Genomic DNA, 20,016 nt, shown 5'->3' on the forward strand with positions numbered 1-20,016 from the left:
GGAAGCCAAAACTTGCTGACCTGAGTATTGACTAAGGCTACTGGAAGGTGGGGAGACACTGGATTTGATCAGTACACCCTGTGTGCCTGTATGGAAAGATCACACCAAACTCAAGAGCATGTGTGCTTAATGCAAGCCAATCAAAGAAGCTGCAGATTGTTTTGTAGACACCCCAGAACCCTCTGTGTTGACCAAGGACCATGGTGTGAGATCTCAGGCTAGTGAAGGAGAGTGAAGCTCAGAGAGATGGGGTCAGGTTTCAAGCAGAGACCCCAAGAAGATGGGAAGTCAGAACTGCTCAACACAGAGGGTGGAGGAGCAGTGCAGAGAATCCTGTCCACAGGGTCCTGTCTTCCCTCCACCCTGTGATGTGGGGATCTTCCCTCCTGAAATCACAGAAGGTAGGTGACTGACACACTTGCAGGTTCTGGGCCCTTTTGTCAGCCTATTAGAACCTTAATGTCTCATTTCCTTTATTTAACACCAGCCTCTTCAAGGCTAATTGTTGAAAGGGCAAAAATATCGAGAAAAGCAAAGGAAAATCAATTTGTGTGGGGAGATGGTGTGCGCCCTACGGGACACTGCCCTTTGCAATGAAGAGTGAGAACTCTGAAGAGCCAGCCTAAGGCTTTGTGCTCCTCTGGGCTAGGATGAACCATTGGCATTCTTCCTGCCAGGATTCCACATACGCATCACCCATACGTTCTCTCTCGCACCTGGGTTTCTGCCCACCCAGGCACAGTTGGCTACTGGAGATCAGTGGGGTCAGAAAAGGATAGGGGTATGCAATCCACACTATGCCCTTCTCAGTAACCATCCTACAGGGAACCCAGCCTTCAAGAAGCTCAGTTGCCATCTCCCCCATGCACCCACCACAGTCAATACATGTTTCTAGAGACCACACTCAAGTGGGCCATGCCTAGGAGCCTGCTTGGTTCCCACCCATACACACAGGTGACATTGTGTGTTTCTGCTAATAGCTGGGAGACACCAGGCCCTGGACCTGGATCTGCCAGGTGAGGTCCCACATCACCGGACCTCAACATGGAGCAAGTGCTATAGAGTAGAGAGAGGTCCCCTTTCTTCAGAGGCATTTGAGTGGGAGGAGGAACTGTGGGCAGGAGGGCTGTATAGGGATCTGTACTGTGTTTTCATTTCCTCTGGATGTTTATACTGTAGGCTGAACCCTATTCATCCACACTCTGAGTCCAGACCAGCAACATGGCCTTTTGGAAAAGATTCTTGCAGATGTAATTTATTGGGGAATTTGGAGATGAGACTGATCTGTCCTATCTGCAGAGTATAGTGTCATGGGTCTCTATGCAAGGAAAGGAGGACCAGGGAAGATACAGTCAGGTTAGGAGGGGCATCAATGAGTCCTCGGAGTTAGAAGAGCCAGGTGACCCTCCTAGGTGCCCTCTGCTGGAAGACGCACAACAACACTTGTTTTCCAGCTCCAGGTCAGAGAAGAAGATGTATTTGCTCTACTTTAAGCTAACCAGTTTTGTACCACTTGCTCTTGGAAGCTGCAGGGAGACACCAGCAGGCAGACATAGATGCAGGCAGACAGAGACACAGGATGGCTGTCAAAGTCCTCAGCATTTGAATCTGTTATGCTTGCACCTTTCCCAGCACCCCTGGCTCCCAGAAGCCGACATTTTCATCTTCTAGCCATTGTGATGTTTATCTCCATGTCTTCCAAGGTGTATCATTGGGGTGTATCGTTTATCAGTTTGGGGGATTTGTCTGTGGATTCCACAGAAGCAGTTTTATTTTTTCCATGTCCCTCCTAAAGCCCACCTTCTGGTACCATTATGGTCTCATTCCTGAGAGATGATGCTGTTAGCACACCTCAGAGCTGAGAACTCAGTACGACATTTCAGTCCCTTCTGTATCATCATGTTTTCCCCTGGAGTTAATAGTGATCTCAGTATTTGATTTGATTCATTGTCAGAACACTTAATGCTAGCTCCATTTTAAACGGTAAGGTATCCCCAGTAACACAGAAATCTCAAGACACTGTAAGACAACAGGGTCCAGTGGCTCTGTCCATGACCAAGGTGCTCATCTGGCTGACCAGTCTTGAGATGGGTGCCAGCTCTCTTTTGGGACCTCCTTCAGGACCATCTCAAGACCTCTGAATTGACTGTCCCCCTTCCTGCTTCTCTGTCTTACCCTAGCGGTGGATTCTCCTGGGAACATGAGTGGGAAGCTTTGCAGATTCGTTTCACCCTTGCCCCATGGTGGTGGGTGGGCTGTCCTGTGAATGGTTAGTCACTAGCCCTTGTCTGCCACATCCAGCGTTGCCTCTGAGAACAATGGTGTTTTGATTCTTGATTCTTTGTGCAAAGTGTGTTTGTTCTCATCTCTGGCTTTACCCTCTATGGATGTGGGTCAGATTTCCTCTTTGTTCCCTGTGTTTCAAGACTTTGTAATTATGTGCCTTGCCATGTCTATGCACTGTGTTGGCTGTGTTTGTTCTCCTGCTGGATCAGAAGCTTCGTGCCCAGATGAGTCAGCTCTGGTGGCTATGCCAAGGATGACAGATAGTGTGGTTTCCACACAGGTGTGTGCCCTCTCAATGGTCAGTGGAGCTCTTTTTCAAGGTCCTTCCCTAGGCCTTTCTCTTTGGCTTGTAAATATCATCATCTTCTTGTGCCCTTACGTAGTTGTTCCTCTGTGTGTGCCTGTGTTCTGATCTGTTCTTATTGGACCATTGTCAGGTTCGATCAGGACTCCCTAATAACCCCACCCCCTTGTACCTAGTCTCCTCTCTAATGGTCCTGTCTCCAAATGCAATCTCTGGGAATTCAATGCTGGCAATAACTTCAGCATGAGGCCTTGGGGATACAGCTGAGCCCACAACAAAGCCCTTCCTCGCCCCCTGATACCTCCACTCGGATAATTTTGTAGCTGTTCCCCTGCCTTCCTTGTTTGGTTCCTGGAGTTTCTGCAAATGGGATGTGAGCCCCTATCTCTTCCATCGGCTTCTACCCCTAAATTCTCCTTCTAGTGGTTCTAGCATTTCCTACCATCTGTCCAAATCATACTCGCACCGGGAGTGCCCCAAGCAGTCAGGAGGTCCCACCAACATTGCTGACTCTGGGGATTATTGTATTGATCTCCAGGCTTTGTGTCCACAGCAGGTCTCAGAGGCTTGAGTAGGGTCTGACTCAGGGAAGATATTCAGAGAGTGAGTAAGGACTCAAAGTGTCGTGAGGCTGTGGCCTTGTGGAGGACTTAACCATGTGCTTGTGATCTCTGAGGTCAATGCCAGGTTTTGATCCCCAAATAACACTACTCCCCACATACCCTTTCTCCGCCCCGCCCCGCCCAGCCACCTCCTCCTCTTCTTCTGTACCACTTCTCAAGTTCTGACTGCAGATAAGTACCGACCCACCCTCAGTGTGGCTTATATGCCATCTCTCTGAAAATCTAAGCAACAAGGCTGTGCTCTTTGGTTGGGGTACAGCAGGAAATCTCCTAGGCTCTCAGAAATTAAGAAAGAGATGGGCTGGGTAGTGGCGCATACCTTTAATTCTAGCACTTGGGAGGCAGAGGGAGGTGGATCTCTGTGAGTTCGAGGCCGGCCTGGTCTACAAGAGCTAGTTCCAGGACAAGCACAGAGAAATCTTGTCTCAAAAACAAACAAACAAAACACCAAAACAAAACAAAACAACAAACAAACAAACAAAAAAAGGAGACTTTGGGAAGAGGCTACTCTGGGACTTCCTGTTCTACTAGCACCCCATATCACCTCTTGTAGACACAGAGCCTTGGAGTTGGTTGGGTTTGGGGCCTCAGAGATATGCTGGCCAGGGGCCCTGTTTCTCGGTTCTCCTAAGAAAATTGCTGTTTAATCGTCTGTTAAATACCTTCAGAATTTTGTTTTTTGCACACGTTTCCTAAAACCTAAAAGTGTCCTAAAAAATGAAGTCTATTAAAATATGTATAATTATTCCAACAATGGCATCTGGAAATAGAATATTTACTCAATGCCTTTCCAAATGTTTCATGTCTATTTTTTCCACACCGCAGTAGGCAGCCATTTCATCCTCTTGTGACCAAAGGAGGGAGAGGGCGGAGATCCTGAAAAAGGCCAAGCCTGGCACCCTGCAAGGTTGCTGGGGTGCCTCAGTGTCTGTGCCAGGCCACATCTCACCCTGTCAGGAAGTTTCGCCTACCCCAGAACACTTCCGCATGGCTTTGCTCTTGATGTTTTTATGCCGAGCCAATTGGTATGGCTCCAGCCAGAAGCTTTACACCTTTAATTTCTCTAGGGAGGGAGAAAAATGACTTCCCCGTCACCACAACTCAGGGCGAATCACAGCTCATTCTTCAAATTCCAGGTGAAGGGCCCAGGGGATGAGGCAGCCTGAGCTTGGTGACTTACAAAGAGGCCTAGAGTTAGCCTGCCAGGGCCGAGTCCTCACTCAGGCACCTCCTGCATGGGTTTGTAGAGCTCCTGCAGGGGTCAGGGGCACCTCTCCTCTTCAGGCAGCCTGGTGGCTGCTGGATTCTCATTGTGGCCAGGTTCCCAGCGTCTGCTAGCTCTGCCTGGAAGAAGGTATGAACAAGCCTTTGGCCAGTGTCCCCCTAGTAGGACATTCTCCACACATAAGACAAGAGTCTCCTGTGGGCTCCTCCATTGTCCCGGGGAGCATCTTTGAACCCCCGTTTCACCCAAGGTTCCACCTCAGAGCTCTCTGCGTGAGTTTCCCCATCTGCTCCATTGCTGCTTGGGTACCAGACTATCTTCTGATTGATGGAGAAATTCAGACAGGAAACACTATTATGCCATCGACCAGCTTCCTACTGAGGCCTCCGCACAGCCTTCAACAAGCATATATGTCAGCTTCCTCCACTGTGCAATGAGCTCCTATGGGTGCACACAAGCTCTCTGTGGGGCAGGCTGTGCTGTGTCGGCTGCTCAGGCTTCCTAGACGTAGTTAAAGTATTGGTTGATGTCTACTTGGGGCCCAGCTAGGGAAGTCCTTCTTCAAGCTCACCTTGTGGCCTGGATTTGGGTCCATGTGGGCTGTGTGCCAGGGACTTGGTATTCATGTCATTTTTTGGCCAAAGGCTGCCTATAGCTCCTTGTTGCCTGGGCCTCTTCAACACAACTCCTCAGTTTAATCAAAGCCAAAGTCTGCTGGCAAGACCAATTTGCAACATTATATAACATAATTGTTTTTTATACATTTACTGTGATTTCCTGGTATCCATCACTATCCTAGAGACAGTGACATAAAATACACAAGCTGGCAGGGAGGTGATGAAGGGAGGCAGGCTGTCTAGAGGAAGCATGTACAGACAGAAAGCCCCTGGGGAGGACTGTTGAGTTCATATTGTGACAGCCTCGGGTATGCAGAGCCTTGGAGAGACCTGGCTAGATTCCTGGGGCCCATGGCAGATGCCCAGCACAAACTCCAGATGTTTCTTCTCCTCAGCCAATTCTGGGGAAGCCAAGAGCTTGGGTGTGAGCTAGGGTGGCTGTACTAAGTGTGGGTGCCTTGGATCTCAGGAGGTCGATACTGGGAGGCGGTGCTGAGACCTCACCACAGTTGTAGGTTGGACATATTGGAGCAGGGGCCACCAGAGTAGGTTAGGGACCAAGTCCAGGAAGTGGGTAGAGATTTAGGAATGTCTTTAACTCACTAGGTGAGATGATTAAGGGGTCCAAGCGTGTTAAAGGCCTGTCCAGACCCCAATGAGAGCTGAGGGGTGAGGACCTATTTGCCATAGTTGAGCTGGAGAATGGAAGAAAGATCTGGGGGGTGATTGTCTGTCTGTAACTCTTGGAGGACAGACAGTCATGTTGAGGAATAGAATGAGGCAAAACTGGCAAAGGACCGGTGTAGCTTCATTTCCTTTAACCTAATCCAGTTGGAGAGACTCCTTGAGCCTCCATGCAGCTAGCCTGCCAGACTGGGATTTGTGCATGGGGCTTTGATGCCAGAACCTTCCAAAAACAAATGCTGCCTTTGTATCCATGTGATTCTGTCTCATCCTTAAGGACAGGCAATACGAATGTTCCTAAAGCTGACCAGCGGAAGATCATGGAAAATGTCTTCATAATACCAAACAGGGTGCCCCGCAGACCAACAGAGGTGCTGGGATCCCAGCTCTGGCCAGCAGTAGGCAGCGTGGAAGCCACTGCTCCCTGGGGAAGGAGAGGCACTGAACACTGCTGGTGCAACAGTGGAAGATGCTGCACAGAGAAGGAACCAGCCCAGCAGGAAGCAGGAAGGGCGCCCCAGGCCATTTCAGGGCCAGCAGGTGCTGAAGCTGGGTGAGGAAGGCTCGTATTTCTGGCCAGCGAAACCATGATCCGCTTGCCATGCCTGTCCCCAGCTCCCTGGTGACTGTGAACACCGGCTTCACTCGGAGTTTTATCTCCTCCCCGGGCCTCCTCCTACTGCTCTGTGCTAACTGCTGCATTTAAGCTCTAGTAAATGATTGTGGCACGGACATGACAACTTGGCCTTCAGTGGCATTTATTTTTCCTTCCCGGCCAAACGCTGACATATAAAACTCAATTTCACTTTGAAGAGAGTCAAGCGAGTGTGTGTTTGTTTAGAACCCTATCAAGACGAAGGGTCACCACTCTCCATGACCCCCACTCCGTCTCCACCGAGAAGGTTCAATACAAGAGGCACCCTCAAGGAGACTGGACTGTGTGGGAAGTGTGGTCTTTGCCTTCCATGGACTCCACTCTGGCTGCCTGCATGTTGCTGGGTAGTAACAACCCTATTGTGTCACCCACACCTTCCCCGTCCTCTACAGGTCTTTTGCTGAGAAGCAGGGCTTCTTCTAGGTGGGGTCACAGCCACATGGCAGCCCCAGAGCCCACAAGGCACAGGCTGGCCCCCCAGGTCTTAACAATGGGTGTAACTTCGCTTCTTTAAAACCAGGCCTCTGGCCAGCTAGTGTCCTCTAGCTGACTCTTGGGTGCAGGCAGCAGGGGTGGGGGCAGAAGGCAGGAGGAAGGGGGTCTTGAAACACCAAGTTATGTGAGCGTGGTGAGGCATCGTGCAGAATGCACAGAACACAGGCACAAAGTAGGTCCTTGGTTGTCGTATGTTGTTCCTTTCCTCTTGGTCAGGTGTTTGAGAATGTGAGGGAGCACTCCTTTTAGGGAGAACTCCTTTTGGGGCACACTCATTTTGGCGAGCACTCATTTTAAAGTTCCTTTGGGGTCGGTTCCTATTCCTTGGTCTCTCAGGGACAACTGGAGAGGCATGGGATAACATGGAGGATACACCACTGGAGGAGCTTGGGGGAAGGTCAAACCTGTTTACGGTTTAAAAGAAGTCACTAGAATGAGGTGGTCTGTGATGATGGCACAGCCAGGTCGTGGGTTTGGGGAGCTAACTGTCATGGTAGGATGGAGGTGATGTCATGAATACCTTTCTGCCACAGACTTTTGGGATCCTTCTTCACCTCCACTTTCCTAGCAGCACCTTGTTTACCCAGGGAATTGACAGGCTGTTCCCTGATTACTCCCTGAGCCGGGGAGCACATCTGTGCCTTCCATCAAAAAATGGGCACAGGGTCTTGGACAGCAGGCAGGAAAGCTCCTACCTGCCTGTGTTGAACTTGGACATGTGACACAGACTGAGCACAGAGTGTGCTAAAGTGTGGTGCCTATGAGCTCCCTCTCCCCTGAGTGGGGGGTCATCTCACTATACATCTTTGCTCACCCCTTTGATTTCCCAGGCTCCATCACGGGGTAGCAAAGTCCGACAGTCAACTGCTTCAGAGAGGACAAGTAGAGGCCTGACAGGGAAGTCGACACAAGTCCATCCAGGGCCTGAGGTGAGCCGGCTGGCTGAGGTAAGCCGGCTGGCTGAGGTGAGCCCTCCAGGCAGGTGGGAGCCTGCCTGCCTGCCAGGCTTCCTGCCGCGTGCTGCCCCGCAAGGTATTTGCATGTTGGAGTAAATGAGCAAGAAAATGAGACCTGAAAGGAGAAATTGCTTTCCTGGAGTTTCTAAAATGAGAAATGGTTTCCCCAGGTCTCACATCCAGCATCCCTCTCCTCGTGTCATTGGAGGAGGTGAGGACAATACCAGGAGGATGGCGACTCTGGGAGTGCAATCACACCCCTTCCTTGAGCGATGTTGTCAAGCTATCAGTGGAGGGTAGCCCCACCCGGGGCTCACCAGCAGAGGGTAGTCCCCCCAGATGCTCACCAGGGATGTCTGGAGAGGGCAGTCCTGCAACTGGGGTGCTCACTGCAGCTGGGGGGCGGGAGGAAGAGTTAAACCCGCTGAATTTAAGAAGTGACGGACACGTTGCAGTCCTCTACCATGTGATGCCATCTTCTTGCACAGCCACAGAAGGAAGTGTGCAATGCCACACGAGAGCCACACCTGCCCCCTGCCCTGGAGGCCTCTGGGACAACCAGGAGCAGAGCAGAGGGGAGGGCTGCAAGGATATGGAAGCCGTGGGGGAAGAGAATGATTATGCAGCCATCTGGGACCTGGCTATGCTCCCTGCCCTGTCTCCTGTGACCCTCCATGACCCAGATGCTCACTGCTCTGCCACAACTTAGTTAGTTCTCCCAGGGCCTGCACGCCCCTCAGGCGGAGTCTTCAAGAGGGATCTTGTTCTCCTGAGTTGGAGAACAGAGGTTTAGAGCAGGAGGCCTCTGAGCTAAGGCTGGTGAGCAGAGAGTAAGAAGGACTGGCTCCTGACAGCTGCCCTAGCTCTTCACTGTGACCTTGACCATGTCTGCTCTAAGCCACAAGATCCTTGATATGAAGTTAGACGAACGTAGACTCAATGCCTAAGGCTGTCATGAGGCCCAGAGTGGAGAGTGTGTTTGAAACACCTGGTAGGTTTTGTCACAAGGCACTGACTAAGTAGGGAAACTGGTCATATCAGTGTGGTGTGGGTTTTGAGGGACAGTTGTCTTGTCGTAGTAAAGGCTGTTGGGAAGTCATTGGTAGGGTTTCCATGGTCAGTGTTCGGTTGCCAGTGTTGTTGTTTGTGTGTTGGCTGCACTCATATCAGGTCTACCGCAGGGTATGTGGCTACTGTCTGGGAACCTTGCCTTGCCATGGCCCTCACGGTGTCATGAGTGCCAGTAGGGGAGCAAGTCACACTCTCTTGGAAAGTGAGGAAACAAAGCTTGTGGAACTTGTCAGGGTCTCACAGTCAAGGGTGAGGGTAGGGTGCCCACGCTGGGCACCTGGTCCCAACACAGGGCACTCAGTGGGGAGCCAGGCAGCTCTCTGCCTTCCCCACTGGTCTCCAGAGGACATGTCCAAATGGGAAATCGAAGATAAATGACTTCTCTTCTTTCCATAGAAGCTGTCAGTTCATATCAGGCTCCAGGGTGGCTGTATATCTACAAGATGTCACTTCGAAAAAGACAATAGCATAGGCACTTCCCAAGGCACTGGTTATGTCAAGAGACACGGAGGGCGGTCCTCACAGCTGGAGCTATGGCATGCCTGTCACACCCCTTCTCCATCCAACCAGAAGGAGGCTGGGCCATGGAGTCATTCAGAAGTCCTGATAGGGGCATGTGGTACTGAAGGAAGGTGCCCGGGCCTTCAGGTCTCTGATTTCCTCTGCTGCCTAAGGTTGATGAGAATTGAGTGTGGCTTTTCCCAGGGTTCATCTCCACAGTGGTAAGCAGGGCAAGCAGTGAAGGGTTTGTGGGAGTTGGGACTAGGGGGGCACTGTCTTCCTTTAGGCCTTTGGCCCCAGAGATTCTCCAGGCCCGTGGCTGCAGCTAACGTCTAAGCTACCTCTGAAGTCTTCCCTGCTCTTCTCACTTCTAGTCATGTGGGCTGACCACACCATTTGATCCCAGTGACCACAAGTTTGAAGTGGAGGATATGTGTGATCTTAGGAAAAGTCATAAGATTGACTTGACCCTGACACAACTGGAATGTATATGGAGCAAGGCTACAAGGGGAAGGGCCCCACTGGGCTTAGGGCCTGGTGGCACATAGCTGTGAAGACCAAGGAGGTCTGAGCAGTCAGGATGTGACATCTGGCAAGAGAAAGACAAGAATGATGAGAAGGTTAGGGAGGCTCTCCACTACCTGAGCTGATGGTCACTGGAGGTCAGAGGTCAGTCCTTGGTGCTCTGGGGTCTGATCTAGGCTCTTTGGAATCTCCCTTTTTTGTACTTGTGGCTGACAGGCAGGTGAAAGCCCCACGTTCTCCTCCCATGGCTATCCATGATGCTGTAGGATTGAGCCCCATTGTCCAGTCACAGTGAGCACCAGCAGGTGACTACCACCAACCAATCACACACAGTATCTCAGTGGACTCTGCCCTCAGCCACACCTGAGCAGGCCACCCAATGTCTGGCTCAAGAACAAAGGATCTTGTCTCTATTTGGTGACTCTGTAGGGCCAGCACAGCCTTGGAGCCCCCAGCTGTCAGGCACACACAAATGCTCCATGATGCAGTTGCTCCTGCCAAGACACACCTTGTCCACTTACTTCAAGGCACAGCATAGAGCATACCCTGCACTAACTCCTGCACACTCATTCATCTCCCAGGCTTTCTGGAAGCCCAACCTAAGACCCTCACTCTTAGGAAACCCTATTATTATCTCAGGGGCCGGAGGAAAAAAAGTAGGGTCCTATGGCTGGCTTGGAAGCCTTTATGGAGGCTCATGGCACAGAAAGGGTTATTGACCCTGCTTAGAATCAGGTTGCCAAGAGCACAGTGATTAAAGTTCCTATGCTCTGAGCCCAAGGTGATAGGCGCACAGTACCTGATTTAGTACACTCCCACAGAAATCCCAGAAGGTATTTGCAGAGCAAATACTGTGAGAGAAGTTTCCACGCCTCATTCCAAGAGTGTGTGGACACTCAGGGATTGCCCCATCTTGCCTAAGGTGACCAGTATCTGAATATGAACATTTCCCTGGCAGAAGAAGGCTCTGAGGCCAGTGGAACAATGATTAGTAGTCTGGAAAATGCTGATGGAAACGGTAGCAGCTTATTTGCTATGAAGCCATTTGCTGAGAGTGTGGGCGAGGCAGGAACAGCATCAATTCCCGTGATACAGTGGTAGCTGTGGCCATGTTGAAGTGATGGCCTGAGGGTAGTGATGTCAGTGGTATGAATTTCTGTGATGGTGATGGTGAGGTTGGTGGTAGTGAAGCCGATGGTGGTAGAGCTGGTGATGACATGACTGGGGATAGCTCTTAAGATGGTGAACACAGAAGTGGTGAGGGCCAAGATGGTAAATGACAGCAGTAAAACTGGTGGTAATGGTGGTGACGGTAGAGATGGCAACGGAGACAGTGGTGGTGATGGTAGGAACAGTAGTGAAAAGGTGGTAATGACTATGGTGATGATGATGGTAATGGTAGTGTTGGTGGAGGTGGTGGCAGTGGTGGTGATAATGATGGTGGTAAAGCTGGTGACTGACAACGGTGGTGATGGTGGCAGTAGCAGTTATGGTGGTGATAACATTGGTAGTGCTTTTGATGGTAGAGGTGATGATTATAGTGGTGGTAGTGATGATGATGGTCGTGGTGATGGTGGTGCAATGGCACTTTGGATGATAGTGATGGTGGTAATATGGTGACAGTGGTGCAGTGATGATGATGATGGTACTGATGATAGTGACAATAATGGCGATGGTGGTGGTAGTGATGATGATGGTAGTGGTGGTGGTGGCAATGATGGTGGTGGTGTAGTGATGACGATGGTACTGTTGATAGTGGCAATGATAGTGATGGTGGTGGCAGTGATACTTTGGATGATAGCGATGGTGGTGATGGTACTGTACATGAAAGTGATGGTGATGGTTATAATGGTGGCAATGGTGCTGCTCATAGGATGGTGACAGTAGACACGGTGATGACAGTCCTAGTGGTAATGATGAGGATGGAGGTGACTATGTCAATGCCACACAGGTGTCAGACACTGAGAGGTCCCCAGATCTCTGAGCTTCTTGGCTATATCCCTCCGCAGCTATTTTACTGCAGGGATTTTTTCATTTCTGCCAAGGTCAGCTATTTGATGGTGTCAGTGAGGAACGGAGCTGAGGAGGCGGGTGGGCAGAAATTCTTATCTACTAATTGGTTTGTAGACTCTTCTTTTCCCTCCCAAAGACATCCTGGGGGCTCTGTGATTATCTGATGTCCCTTCCTGTCCTGCTAAATTGGGCCTCATTGGGCCACTAATCCAGCAGTGGGTGGAGTGGCTCAGGAACCACCTGGAGGCAGGGTCAATGTCGCTGGGGGGGGGTTGGAGAGTCTGTGCAAGAAGCTGAGGATGACGGTAGAGGGCCAATTAGCACACAGGTATAGGACTTTCACTGTGTTCTGCAAAGACTGGGACCCAGGACACAGGTAAGGACCAAGCTGTGATGCTAAAGCTAAAGTCATGACCATTCTTGCCTTTTTTTTTTCCTTGGGAGCAATTGTTTACTGTTTCTTCTCTGCAGGTACTCAGGGCACACGGGTCTGGAAAACCCTCTTAGAGACAAGATGAGGAGTGAACATGTTACCTTCAGCGCTCACTGAGTCCTTTCAGCTGCAGAGCTATAGGGTGCTATGGAGGAGCCTGGGAATCAGGCAGAGAATTTAGCTACTTCATTGCTTGGGAGTAATTTCATTTGCTGGGGGAGAGCCAGGACCCGCTGCTACTGCAATGTGGTCATTTAAGAAAGCAGTCACTGCCAGGCTTCACTGAGTGGCCTGGACTGTGTTGTGAGTCAAGTGACCAGATGGGTACAGGAGGATGCTGCTCTCTCTGCACCATGTCACCCGTCCACTACTGCCAGCAGCTCTGGCAGTCACCACATTTCATCTAGACTGTCACCATTGCTCGGACAGCCAGGTTAGCTATCCCATCCTCATCCCCAGCCCTCTCCATCCTCCTCTCTGTTCATCCACCCATCCATCCATCCATCCATCCATCCATCCATCCATCCATCCATTCATCCATCAGAGCCCCTGATTGAGAGATCTGTCTGTAATCCAGGCTCTGATGGGCCTGTGGTTCCTGAAGTGAATTGACATAAAAACTTAGTGAAGTCTAATAATAAAGTGACCTGAAAAAGTGACACAGGGATCAACACAGAACCCAGAAAGCCGGATAGGGCAGAAGTGGCTGGAGAAAACGGATGATCTCTCTAGGAGCTAAGTTTAGATCTGGTCTGAGATGTTGCCAGAAGAAACCTGTGAGTGAGGGAGCAGTAGGTGGAAGGACCCAGAGGGAACAGAGAATGTGGGGTAGCCAAGGCTAGACCATCTGAACAAGAAACCTGTGGGAGAGGGAGCAGTAGGTGGAAGGACCCAGAGGGAACAGAGAATGTGGGGTATCCAAGGCTAGACCATCTGAACAAGAATATTGACAAGAAACTCCAAAAAGCATTTTGTCATGGATCCTTGAATTCCAGTCACCTAACCAGAAAACTTCCTTTCCAGAAGGAGCCAGTTTCCGTGAATCAGGGAACACTTAGTCCACATGTTTATACCTCTCCTCAACGAGCTCCGTAGACAATATGTTCTATTGTTTTATGTGCTTAAACATTTATGTAAATGGGACGGTGGCATGAGTGCCGCTCTATAATTCCTCTCTTTACTCCTTTTCATTTAAGAGGCGTCCGTGCTGACGGCGCAGGTCTGTTCTCCGTGTTTGCTAAGTGCTTCACTGCACCTGTCACGTGGCCATCTCGGCGTGCATTTGCATTCTGTGCTGATGGGCACTTGGCGTCTGACCAGTGTTTTCTGTCACAAATTAAGTCCCAACAAGATTAGCTGCTGACTATTAAGCATATTGCTCGCCACGTGGGATGCAAGTGATTTTATTCCTGTCTTTTCACGGACTGTGCGAAAGACGCTCGAAGAGAAGGGGCCTGCTCTGAAGCTCAGGGCAGTGGGCACAGAGAAGGTGGAGACTGTGCAGTCCTCCAGGGCTGAGCCACCACCAGGAGACATCAGGCCCAGTCCCGGCCTGCCTCAGCCATGATGCAAGGCCTCGCTATCCTTGGTATTGTCAATGTGCTCTCATGGGAGAAGTGCAGTTTCTTGGGTTTGCTACTTTCAACTGATGGATGTCACTGAGTTCCTCTGCTAGTGACTTGGATGTTAACCCATTCACTGTGAATGAGTTCATCTTAACAGACACCCACGACAGAAGAGGGCTCTTCTGAAGAGTGCCTGCACACATGACCCAGCTCTTTCTCCCCTAGGCTGCGTCTTTCTGATTTGTGGATTCTCTTTATGTATACTGGGTGTTGATCCAGTCTTTGCTTGTCTGTGGCAAAAGTCTGTCTCTGTGTTATTTTTTTTAAAGACACGATTTCAGTTGTGTGTCTATGTGTGTGGCTATGTGCTCATGAATTCAGGTGCCCTCAGAAGTATCAGATCCTCCTGGTCCTAGAATTACAAGTACTTGTGAGTTGCCTGACACGGGGGCTGGGCAATGAACTCAGGTCCTATGTGAGAGCAACGTGTACTCTCAAAAACTGAGCCATCTCTCCAGCTGCTAGCCTTTGCTATTTGTCTTTAACCCTTTATAGGGTCCTTTGCCACACAAGCGTTTTCAAGTTGTATCCTTTGGTTATTTTTGTCTTTGCACTCTATCATTGTGTTTTATTTTAAAAATCATCACTACGGTGAGGTCATTAAATTTTTTTCTAAACTTCAAAAGCTTTAAAGATTTGTTTATGATATTTAGATCTTTTAATGGACCTGTCTTTTTGTTCATTTCTTTCAGGCAATTATCTAAGCACTATTTAGTTAATTTGATGTTGAATTGACTCCCTCTTGGGCCAAGACAGCAACTGCCTCCCTACCTATCCTCCATTGGCTCCTAGGATTGTCAGTTTGGCATATGTGGGCACAGCATACCCTCTCCATCCTCTGCCCTCCTGAGTGCAGACCAGGCTTTCCAAAACCTTGGAGGGAGTAGGAAGCATCCCAGGCACTCATTCCTTATCCATCATTGACTCTGTGTTTTGTGTCTGGGGACTTGATATTTGTGATGGTGTTGCAGGCGTTGGGGCCGCCTGACTCTGAGAGGCTAGGTCAGTGGGGTGGACTTCTTCCTCCTCAGAGGTGGGATCGTCCCTTTCCCATCTCTCGATGTGACTTCCATGCCATGGCCAAGAGGACCTTTCAGAACTGTGACCGCAGTGGATAGTTCTGGAGCAGCCGGGTGCCAGGGAAAAACCAGCAGCTGGCATTGCCATGAAGAAGGAATGTTGAAGAGGGTTCGAGGGAGGCCAGACCTGGAGATGGCACGTGGAGGGCGTAGCCAGGATAAAAGTCTAAGGCCAGGACCTCTTTAGACCCCACCTTCTCAGTCTGTAAAAGGAGCACACAGCAGCTCCTCACAGTGTCTCCTAAGGACCCATGTGAGTCCTGTATATAGGGTGCTGGGCACAGCATGAGAGGGCAGAGAGGAGCTGCAGCTGGGGCTGGCAGCTGCGCTGTGGAAGCTGCTGCCTCTGTGGCTGTCACTCTGTCTTGTCACCATCAGGTCTACAAGACACTAATAAGAGGAAGCTGGGGAGACACTGGGTGCTTTTGGACTGCTGGGCCCCATGAATGAGTTCCCAGAACCTGGGACATAGCCTGTGATATCGCTGGTGAGAGGCAGGGGCCATGTCCCTGGGTCCTGTGGACTCATGCTGAGCAGGCTTTTTCCTCCCTTCCTCCCTTCCTTCTTACCTCCCTTCCTCCCTCCCTCCCTCCCTCCCTCCCTCCCTCCCTCCCTCCCTCCCTCCCTTCCTTTTTTGGTTATTTGTTAGTTTTTGAGGCAGGGTTTCTCTGTGTAGCCCTAGCTGTCCTGAAACTCTGTAGACCAGGCTGGCCTTGAACTCACAGAGATCGCCTGCCTCTGCCTCCTGTGTGCTGGGATTAAAGGCTTGCACCACCACCTCTCATCTCAGACTTTTCAGTTTAGACTCTGAGCTACCCAGGATACCCATGATGTCAGGGGATGAGAAGACCAGCAACCAACCTCAAGTAGGGTTTCTACACAGAGTGTAAGGTACCAGGAAAACTTGAATTTCAAGCAGATATTGAGCCATTTTTTTTTTTGTAGAGGGGGGATTGGGAGGGATAGGGGCATAAGAATGCATATATGTCAGTCATTGTATATAACATACCTATGCCTCTCCCAAATTATTATTTAGAAGCAATTCTGATTCAGTGGGGTGCCTCATCTTATGTTTATTGGATATGTGGGTTCTCTTTGGAGTAAATGATCAAGATAGGCTCTGTACAGGGCCTCAGAATGGCCGACAGGGCTGAGGTTGGAAGCAGAGCCACAGGTGGGGCCTCTGAGGCAGATCTGGATGGAAGGGAGATCTTGGCTGCCAGGAAGCACCATATAGCCAGGAGTGCACTGGTTAAATGCACCCAGGGTATTGCGCGGCCTGTCCATTTTCAAAGTCCTCTGACCTCCAAAGCTACTCCAAAATTATTTTCTGAGTTGTGGCATATAGAGACAGTATTGAGATTCCGACCCTGGACTCTGGCCTTCCTGAGAGTGGGGTTCACAGTCTAGAGGGCACCTCAAAGAAGAAGTGATTCTAGGGACAGACCTCACAGCCTGAGGCAGCACTGACCAGGCATAGAACTCTGTGTGTGGAGTGGGAGGTGTGAGGCTCAGGCTCTCCCTGTCCCCTGTCACAGCTAGGAACATGGCTATTGCTGCAGTGCCTACAGAAGCCATTATGATGTATCAGATCAACGCGTTTCTTTAAAGCTCCCATGGGTGGGTGACATCGCCCGGGGCAGGAGATCAGACTCTAGAGGACCACAGCAGACATCCTGCCCAGCTTTCTGAGCATCTGCTATCTGCGCCCAGTGTTTCTCTGTGGCTGTCCCTCCCCCATGCACATATTCTGGCTTTTCAGTCAGGGTCCTCCTCAAAGCTGGAAGCAAAGACAGAGGGTGTGAGTGGGTTTGAAGAACAATGCCCCCCAAAGGGAATGGCACTATTCGGAGGTGTGTTCTTGTTGGAGGAAGCCTGTCACTCTGGGGGTGGCCTTTGAACTTCATATACTCAGGATACCACATAGTGTGACTGTCAGTTGACTTCCTGTTGCCTTCAAGATGTAGGACACTCGGCTATTTCTCTAGCACCATGCCTGCCTGCGTGCCATCCTGCTCCCTGCCATGACGGACTGAACCTTTGAATTGTGAGGGAGCCACCACAATTAAATGTTTCCTTTATAATGTTGCCGTGTTATGGTGTCTCCTCACAGCAATAGTAACACTGGCTAAGGCAGGATGGTTATATATGGATCCTTGGCTTGCTGGTTTGTATTTGGCTTCTCCGTAGCATCTGGGGGTTCAGGTTTTGAGTCATCTTTCTTGAGGGGAGGGGACAGCCTTAGACCTTGGTACAGACTCCTTCTAATTGGCTGCTGAGCAGCCAGATTGACTTTCTCAGTCTGGGTGACCCAGTAAATGGGTGGAGAGAGAACAGAGTGGGCAGGTAGAAAGAGTAGGGGGAGTGGGTGGCAGGGAGAGGGCTCACGATGTCCACGCCAGCTCTTTCCTGGGTCCGTGTCCTCTGAAGTTGGGAGCCTCAAGTGTAGGATGGGTAGAGAAACTTGCCCAAGGTCAAGACAGGTAGGGGGCAGCATGGAGATCAGAGCCTATGCTGGCTGGAGAGCTGGTTTAGTGGAGAGGCAGCCAGTCTCCTGGCTTTAGAACCCACGCCAGCTCAAGTTGAGGGCCCAGGCCTGACCCTGTTTTTAAACTAAATGCTGAAGTTCTGTGGAGTTGGCAATCTCACTTGCCTTGTTGACCATTTGGGGGTATTTCTTGGACGCCTAGTTAAGGCCCGTGACCTCTAGGTAAGAGAAGAGGTCTCCATGGTAAAGGCCTACTCTGACTCACAAGCCCCCATGTCATAACCCACAGAGACTGCATCCTGCTTCCTCTCTCCCTTCGTGCCTCCCTCCTCTTCCCCTGCAGAGGATGCCTGACACACAGCTGAAATCCTACTGTGGCTGACTCAGCCCCCAGCTGCCCTGCCACCCCCTCCCCAGCATGGAGCAGCTCATTTTGGTGCTGAGCCCTGGGAAGCTGACTCACAGGACTTGGCTCACCCATAACGGGCTGATAATGGACGGCAGACCTGGCACGAGGACGGGCCCTCACATTCCTAAGCATGACGTGGAGATGCCTCCTGCCCAGGAAACAGCTGTTTCTCATTAGCAGCAAAGTGGGGCTATAGGATGCCCATCTGCACAGCTGGACACATCTGTGCTCTAGCGAGTGCCAGGCTTTGGCAGGTGCAGGATAGAGTTTGGGGTGTGGCTCACTGTGAGTTTTCTCTCGAATCAGAGCATGAGGGGACCACAAGCCAGGACATGCAGGGCACTATCCCTATCCTATGTCCTGCTCCCTGACTTTCTTCCTCTGACTGGTTCTTCCTGGACCTTCCTTCTGTATCTACCTTAAAACCTTCCTGCCCCCCATCCCAGCTCAGGTTCCTTCTGGGTCTATCCCTGCGGTTCCAGCTTCCTGGTCTATTTCTCTATCTGAAGCCAGCAAGGAGCACAGGATTTGGTGAGTGGTCTCAGGAGACAGGGTATCACCACTGACCAAGCCAAAGAGAGAGTATAGGGATTGCTATGACAGAGAATGGGCATTGCTGGTTGGCCAGATTTCACCATATGCTACCCCTGGAACTGAGGTGGGTGGGGTGTGCTTGCTGGGGAGGCCCTAGGTGCCACTGTCAGAAGGGGACGGGCACAGGGAGGTGAGGGCTGAACACTGGGATACTCCAGCTCTGAGCAGCAGCCCTGGACACTGCCAGCTCCTCGAGTGTCCAGGTCTCTGCTGAGTAATAGAATTAAGGTAGACCCTCCTGTCCAGGTCCTTGCGTTGGGGTGTGCAGCTGTACCACACAAATCCTGCCTCCAGTATCTCTGCCGGGTCAGGGAAACAGTGGTCAGAGTCATAGCAATCCCAGGTGTGCCGAGAGTGGTTCTGGAAGTTAAAAACCATGTCAATTGACAAAGATGATTGGCAACTGGAGTGTCATCAGTAGATGGAAACCTGTCCCTATACATAGCACACAAGGGGGAGAACAGGAGTAGGATGAACCATCATCTTTAAGCCACCGTAGAACAGACAGGTTCAGTGGAGCCCTGCTGTACGTTTGTGGTTCCTAGCCCAGCCTGCTCGCCCAGTCTGTGCCATTGCTCCCTCAGCAGCTGCACGCTGGATACCGACAACCCAATCCCATCTCGCCTAACTCCGCTTCCATCCTTTCTCTGGGTGGGAATGTCAGCTCCTCTCACAGGTGAGGAACCTAAGGTTCCACTGGAGCACCTCCCTGGTCCTCTGCACCAGCTGCCTCCCGAGGGCACACTTCTTCAAGACCACGCTGACTGCAGAGATCTCAAAAAACAGGCACAACCTGTGTGGTGTTACCCAAGTTGCCTGACTTCTCTGAACATCAAGGTCCACATCAGAACGAAGCAAATGACTAGAGAGACATTGGGTATGTCTAGCGAAGGATCCTGGAGAGTGCAGAAGGTGCCCATCTATCTGGTCACACAACAGGAACCTTGAATGCCTAGGCCTGGAATCAAAATCTGAGTATATGGGGATTAAGAGCACTGGACCAGTAGGAGTGTTAGGTTGCCCAGGGTGTGGTAGGAAAGAGGCTTGTACCCAACATAAGAGCAGAGGCTCTTCTTGGATAACTCCCTAGAAACATCCCAACTCCAACGGACCTTCTGTGCTGGGCTTTGCATCCTGGAGTGACTGCAGAAGGAAGGCTGACAGAGTTCCCCTCATCCCTCCTCTGAAAAACTGCCCTGGCCTGTATTTCAGTCCCAGTAAATCTTTGCAGAGCTCTGGGTGGGAGATGGCACTGGAGATTGCTAGAGTATGGGGCTGGGGGTCTTCCTGCTTTCTGGTGGCAACTGTGGTCCTCTTCCTGGACCTATGGATGGGGGAGGGCAGAAGAGGTACTTCATTCTGTGATGTTCTCTAACAGCCTCCAGTGAAAACTACATTGCCCCCTTGTCTTCCTCCTGCATAGACCATGCCTG

This window comes from Myodes glareolus, chromosome 19, assembly GCF_982192425.1.
Source record: "Myodes glareolus chromosome 19, mMyoGla1.1, whole genome shotgun sequence".
NCBI lineage: Eukaryota > Metazoa > Chordata > Mammalia > Rodentia > Cricetidae > Myodes > Myodes glareolus.